The sequence below is a fragment of the Oncorhynchus keta genome, unplaced genomic scaffold (assembly GCF_023373465.1).
Source record: "Oncorhynchus keta strain PuntledgeMale-10-30-2019 unplaced genomic scaffold, Oket_V2 Un_contig_18079_pilon_pilon, whole genome shotgun sequence".
In the NCBI taxonomy this organism is placed as follows: domain Eukaryota; kingdom Metazoa; phylum Chordata; class Actinopteri; order Salmoniformes; family Salmonidae; genus Oncorhynchus; species Oncorhynchus keta.
In genome coordinates, this window is record NW_026280729.1 from 1 (window position 1) to 7,446 (window position 7,446).

The 7,446-nt window shown below is 42.8% G+C and overlaps 1 long non-coding RNA gene across 2 annotated transcripts; it reads right to left on the reverse strand.

Annotated features, from left to right (window-relative positions):
• Positions 1-5,572: 5,572 nt before the first annotated feature.
• LOC127920011 (uncharacterized) lies at positions 5,573-6,933 on the reverse strand. 2 transcript variants are annotated; one of them, XR_008104756.1, is made up of 3 exons: positions 6,914-6,933; positions 6,600-6,699; positions 5,573-5,603 (listed from the first exon to the last, which is right to left on the reverse strand). It is a non-coding gene; the product is annotated as an uncharacterized LOC127920011 (long non-coding RNA). The 2 variants fall into 2 exon arrangements; XR_008104757.1 differs by lacking the exon at positions 5,573-5,603 and adding an exon at positions 6,268-6,298.
• Positions 6,934-7,446: the final 513 nt, after the last annotated feature.

Genomic DNA, 7,446 nt, shown 5'->3' on the forward strand with positions numbered 1-7,446 from the left:
ATTGCCATAGCAAGTGAGGTAGACAACATACAAAGTGAATATATAAAGTGAAAAACAACAAAAATTAACAGTAAACATTACACATACAACAGTTTCAAAACAGTAAAGACATTACAAATGTCATATATATATATATATATATACACAATGTACAAATAGTTAAAGGACACAAGATAAAATAAATAAGCATAAATATGGGTTGTATTTACAATGGTGTTTGTTCTTCACTGGTTGCCCTTTTCTCGTGGCAACAGGTCACAAATCTTGCTGCTGTGATGGCACACTGTGGAATTTCACCCAGTAGATATGGGAGTTTTTCAAAATTGGATATGTTTTTCGAATTCTTTGTGGATCTGTGTGATCTGGGGAAATATGTCTCTCTAATATGGTCATACATTGGGCAGGAGGTTAGGAAGTGCAGCTCAGTTTCCACCTCATTTTGTGGGCAGTGAGCACATAGCCTGTCTTCTCTTGAGAGCCATGTCTGCCTACGGCGGCCTTTCTCAATAAGCAAGGCTATGCTCACTGAGTCTGTACATAGTCAAAGCTTTCCTTAATTTTGGGTCAGTCACAGTGGTCAGGTATTCTGCCGCTGTGTACTCTCTGTGTAGGGCCAAATAGCATTCTAGTTTGCTCTGTTTTTTGTTAATTCTTTCCAATGTGTTAAGTAATTATCTTTTTGTTTTCTCATGATTTGGTTGGGTCTAATTGTGCTGTTGTCCTGGGGCTCTGTAGGGTGTGTTTGTGTTTGTGAACAGAGCCCCAGGACCAGCTTGCTTAGGGGACTCTTCTCCAGGTTCATCTCTCTGTTTGTGATGGCTTTGTTATGGAAGGTTTGTGAATCGCTTCCTTTTAGGTGGTTCTAGAATTTAATGGCTCTTTTCTGGATTTTGATAATTAGTGGGTATCGGCCTAATTCTGCTCTGCATGCATTATTTGGTGTTTTACGTTGTACACAGAGGATATTTTTGCAGAATTCTGCGTGCAGAGTCTCAATTTGGTGTTTGTCCCATTTTGTGAAGTCTTGGTTGGTGAGCGGACCCCAGACCTCACAACCATAAAGGGCAATGGGCTCTATGACTGATTCAAGTATTTTTAGCCAAATCCTAATTGGTATGTTGAAATTTATGTTTCTTTTGATGGCATAGAATGCCCTTCTTGCCTTGTCTCTCAGATCGTTCACACCTTTGTGGAAGTTACCTGTGGCGCTGATGTTTAGGCCAAGGTATGTATAGTTTTTTGTGTGCTCTAGGGCAACAGTGTCTAGATGGAATTTGTATTTGTGGTCCTGGTGACTGGACCTTTTTGGAACACCATTATTTTGGTCTTACTGAAATTTACTGTCAGGGCCCAGGTCTGACAGAATCTGTGCATAAGATCTAGGTGCTGCTGTAGGCCCTCCTTGGTTGGTGACAGAAGCAGCAGATCATCAGCAAACAGCAGACATTTGACTTCGGATTCTAGCAGGGGAGGCCGGGTGCTGCAGACTTTTCTAGTGCCCGCGCCAATTCGTTGATATATGTTGAAGAGGGTGGGGCTTAAGCTGCATCCCTGTCTAACCCCACGACCCTGTGTGAAGAAATGTGTGTGTTTTTTGAAAATTTTAATCGCACACTTGTTGTTTGTGTACATGGATTTTATAATGTCATATGTTTTACCCCCAACACCACTTTCCATCAGTTTGTATAGCAGACCCTCATGCCAAATTGAGTCGAAGGCTTTTTTTGAAATCAACAAAGCATGAGAAGACTTTGCCATTGTTTTGGTTTGTTTGGTTGTCAATTAAGGTGTGCAGGGTGAATACATGGTCTGTTGTACGGTAATTTGGTAAAAAGCCAATTTGACATTTGCTCAGTACATTGTTTTCATTGAGGAAATGTACGAGTCTGCTGTTAATAATAATGCAGAGGATTTTCCCAAGGTTACTGTTGACACATATTCCACGGTAGTTATTGGGGTCAAATTTGTCTCCACTTTTGTGGATTGGGGTGATCAGTCCTTGGTTCCAAATATTGGGGAAGATGCCAGAGCTAAGTATGATGTTAAAGAGTTTTAGTATAGCCAATTGGAATTTGTTGTCTGTATATTTGATCATTTCATTGAGGATACCATCGACACCACAGGCCTTTTTGGGTTGGAGGGTTTTTATTTTGTCCTGTAACTCATTCAATGTAATTGGAGAATCCAGTGGGTTCTGGTAGTCTTTAATAGTTGATTCTAAGATCTGTATTTGATCATGTATATGTTTTTGCTCTTTATTCTTTGTTATAGAACCAAAAGATTGGAGAAGTGGTTTACCCATACATCTCCATTTTGGATAGATAATTCTTCGTGTTGTTGTTTGTTTAGTGTTTTCCAATTTTCCCAGAAGTGGTTAGAGTCTATGGATTCTTCAATTGCATTGAGCTGATTTCTGACATGCTGTTTCTTCTTTTTTCCGTAGTGTGTTTCTGTATTGTTTTAGTGATTCACCATAGTGAAGGCGTAGACTCAGGTTTTCCGGGTCTCTATGTTTTTGGTTGGACAGGTTTCTCAATTTCTTTCTTAGATTTTTGCATTCTTCATCAAACCATTTGTCATTATTGTTAATTTTCTTCGGTTTTCTATTTGAGATTTTTAGATTTGATAGGAAGCTGAGAGGTCAAATATACTGTTAAGATTTTCTACTGCCAAGTTTACACCTTCACTATTACAGTGGAACGTTTTACCCAGGAAATTGTCTAAAAGGGATTGAATTTGTTGTTGCCTAATTGTTTTTGGTAGGTTTCCAAACTGCATTCCTTCCACCTGTAGCATTTCTTAATGTTAGTCAGTTCCTTTGGCTTTGATGCCTCATGGTTGAGTATTGCTCTGTTTAAGTAGACTGTGACTTTGCTGTGGTCTGATAGGGTGTCTCTCTCTCTCTCTCTCTCTCTCTATCTCTTCCTCTCTATCTCTTCCTCTCTATCTCTGTCTCTCTATCTCTTTCTCTCCCCTTTCCCCCACCTCCCGCTCTCTCTCCACTCACAGCTCTTTGCCCCCCCCAAACACACACACTTATGTCACACAGACAAATGATTTCTGCTGGTGAAATTTCTCAGAAGAGAGGAGAAGGAGGAGGAGAGGAGAAGGAGGGGAGGATGGAGAGGAGAAGGAGGAGGAGGAGGAGGGAGGAGAGGGAGAAGGGGAGGAGGAGGATGGAGAGCAGGAGAAGAAGGAGGAGGAAGAGGAAGAGGAGAGGAGAAGGAGAAGGAGAAGGAGGAGATGAAGAGGAGGAGGCAGAAGAATGGCTTCCACAGTTTTCATCACTGCACGCTAACAGATATGTTGGTACGTCAGCTATTTGCCCCAGAGGCTCACCGTTAACTAGAGTACTGAGGAGGAGGAGGAGGGGGAGGAGGAGGAGGAGGAGGAGGGAGGGAGGAGGAGGAGGCTATTTGCCCCAGAGGCTCACCGTTAACTAGAGTACTCACTTTCCGCTCAAATGAAGGAACAGGGAGGGAAGGAGGGAGCTTGTCAAAGAAATGAAATAGTCTCTGTTAGCTGTACCAAGGCTGCTTCCTAAAAGTCCCCCTATTCCCCAATGGGCCCTGGTCAGAAGTAGTGCACTATGTAGAGAATAGGGTACCATTTGAGACTCAAAGCCAGTCTCATTACCGTTACAGTGAGGTTATTGGTTAGAAAACACCAGGGATTCGTTGGAACAACAAGATGTAAATTATGTTTCCCACCCAGGTTTAATGCTGCTGGGCGATCAGAAACATACCCAGAGTTTGACAGGGGGTTTAAATAAACTTCTCAGGTATATCACATGTCAGGTCACAGGTCACAGGTCACATGGATACAATGTCTTATATTACATCACTGAATATTCAACGGTTAATATTCAAATCCCGGTAATTTTCTTGCAAAATAATGAAATAAAGGTTATATTAAAAATAAAAACCTGGAGGAATACAGACTAACCTGGAGGAATACAGACTAACCTGGAGGAATACAGACTAACCTGGAGGAATACAGACTAACCTGGAGGAATACAGACTAACCTGGAGGAATACAGACTAACCTGGATGAATACAGACTAACCTGGAGGAACACAGACTAACCTGGAGGAATACAGACTAACCTGGAGGAATACAGACTAACCTGGAGGAACACAGACTAACCTGGAGGACAGACTAACCAGACAGACTAACCTGGAGGAACACAGACTAACCTGGATGAATACAGACTAACCTGGGAATACAGACTAACCTGGATGAACACAGACTAACCTGGATGAATACAGACTAACCAGACTAACCTGGAGGAACACAGACTAACCTGGATGAATACAGACTAACCTGGATGAATACAGACTAACCTGGAGGAACACAGACTAACCTGGAGGAATACACTGGAGGAATACAGACTAACCTGGAGGAATACAGACTAACCTGAATACAGATGAATACAGACTAACCTGGATGAATACAGACTAACCTGGATGAACACAGACTAACCTGGAGGAATACAAACTAAATACAGACCTAACAGACTAACCTGGAGGAATACAGACTAACCTGGAGGAACACAGACTAACCTGGAGGAATACAGACTAACCTGGAGGAATACAGACTAACCTGGAGGAAAACAGACAGACTAACCTGGAGGAACACAGACTAACCTGGATGAATACAGACTAACCTGGACTAACCTGGAGGAATACAGACTAACCTGGAGGAATACAGACTAACCTGGAGGAACACAGACTAACCTGGAGGAATACAGACTAACCTGGAGGAATACAGACTAACCTGGAGGAATACAGACTAACCTGGAGGAATACAGACTAACCTGGAGGAATACAGACTAACCTGGAGGAATACAGACTAACCTGGAGGAATACAGACTAACCTGGAGGAATACAGACTAACCTGGATGAATACAGACTAACCTGGAGGAATACAGACTAACCTGGAGGAACACAGACTAACCTGGATGAATACAGACTAACCTGGAGGAATACAGACTAACCTGGAGGAATACAGACTAACCTGGAGGAATACAGACTAACCTGGAGGAATACAGACTAACCTGGAGGAATACAGACTAACCTGGACTAACCTGGGAATACAGACTAACCTGGAGGAATACAGACTAACCTGGAGGAATACAGACTAACCTGGAGGAATACAGACTAACCTGGAGGAATACAGACTAACCTGGAGGAATACAGACTAACCTGGATGAATACAGACTAACCTGGAGGAATACAGACTAACCTGGAGGAATACAGACTAACCTGGAGGAATACAGACTAACCTGGATGAATACAGACTAACCTGGAGGAATACAGACTAACCTGGAGGAATACAGACTAACCTGGAGGAATACAGACTAACCTGGAGGAACACAGACTAACCTGGAGGAATACAGACTAACCTGGAGGAATACAGACTAACCTGGAGGAATACAGACTAACCTGGAGGAATACAGACTAACCTGGAGGAATACAGACTAACCTGGAGGAATACAGACTAACCTGGAGGAATACAGACTAACCTGGAGGAATACAGACTAACCTGGAGGAATACAGACTAACCTGGAGGAACACAGACTAACCTGGAGGAACACAGACTAACCTGGAGGAATACAGACTAACCTGGAGGAATACAGACTATACAGACTAACCTGGATGAATACAGACTAACCTGGAGGAATACAGACTAACCTGGAGAACACAGACTAACCTGGAGGAATACAGACTAACCTGGAGGAATACAGACTAACCTGGAGGAATACAGACTAACCTGGATGAATACAGACTAACCTGGAGGAACCTACAGACTAACCTGAATACAGAATACAGACTAACCTGGATGAATACAGACTAACCTGGAGGAATACAGACTAACCTGGAGGAATACAGACTAACCTGGACACAGACTAACCTGGAGAATACAGACTAACCTGGAGGAATACAGACTAACCTGGAGGAATACAGACTAAAGGAATACAGACTAACCTGGAGGAATACAGACTAACCTGGAGGAATACAGACTAACCTGGAGGAACACAGACTAACCTGGACTAACCTGGATGAATACAGACTAACCTGGATGAATACAGACTAACCTGAATACAGACTAACCTGGATGAATACAGACTAACCTGGAGGAATACAGACCTGGAGGAACACAGAACCTGGATGAATACAGATGAATACAGACCTAACCTGAACACAGACTAACCTGGAGGAATACAGACTAACCTGGAGAATACAGAACACAGACTAACCTGGATGAACACAGACTAACCTGGAGGAACACAGACTAACCTGGAGAATACAGACTAACCTGGAGGAACACAGACTAACCTGGATGAATACAGACAACACAGACTAACAGACTAACCTGGAGGAATACAGACTAACCTGGAGGAATACAGACTAACCTGGAGGAATACAGACTAACCTAACAGACTAACCTGGAGGAATACAGACTAACCTGGATGAATACAGACTAACCTGGAGGAATACAGACAGACTAACCTGGAGACTAACCTGGATGAATACAGACTAACCTGGAGGAATACAGACTAACCTGGAGGAATACAGACTAACCTGAATACAGACTAACCTGGAGGAATACAGACTAACCTGGAGGAATACAGACTAACCTGGATGAATACAGACTAACCTGGAGGAACACAGACTAACCTGGAGGAACACAGACTAACCTGGACTAACCTGGGAATACAGACTAACCTGGAGGAATACAGACTAACCTGGATGAATACAGACTAACCTACAGGAGGAATACAGACTAACCTGGAGGAATACAGACTAACCTGGAGGAACACAGACTAACCTGGAGGAATACAGACTAACCTGGAGGAATACAGACTAACCTGGAGGAACACAGACTAACCTGAACACAGATGAATGACTAACCTGGATGAATACAGACTAACCTGGATGAATACAGACTAACCTGGATGAATACAGACTAACCTGGATGAATACAGACTAACCTGGAGGAACACAGACTAACCTGGAGGAACACAGACTACTAACCTGGATGAATACAGACTAACCTGGAGGAATACAGACTAACCTGGAGGAATACAGACTAACCTGGATGAATACAGACTAACCTGGAGAATACAACTAACCAGACTAACCTGGAGGAACACAGACTAACCTGGATGAATACAGACAGAACCTGGATGAATACAGACTAACCTGGAGGAATACAGACTAACCTGGATGAATACAGACTAACCTGGATGAATACAGACTAACCTGAGGAATACAGACTAACCTGGATGAATACAGACTAACCTGGGAATACAGAACCACAGACTAACCTGGAGGAATACAGACTAACCTGGAATACAGAACCTACAGACTAACCTGGAGGAATACAGACTAACCTGGAGGAATACAGACTAACCTGGAGGAATACAGACTAACCTGGATGAATA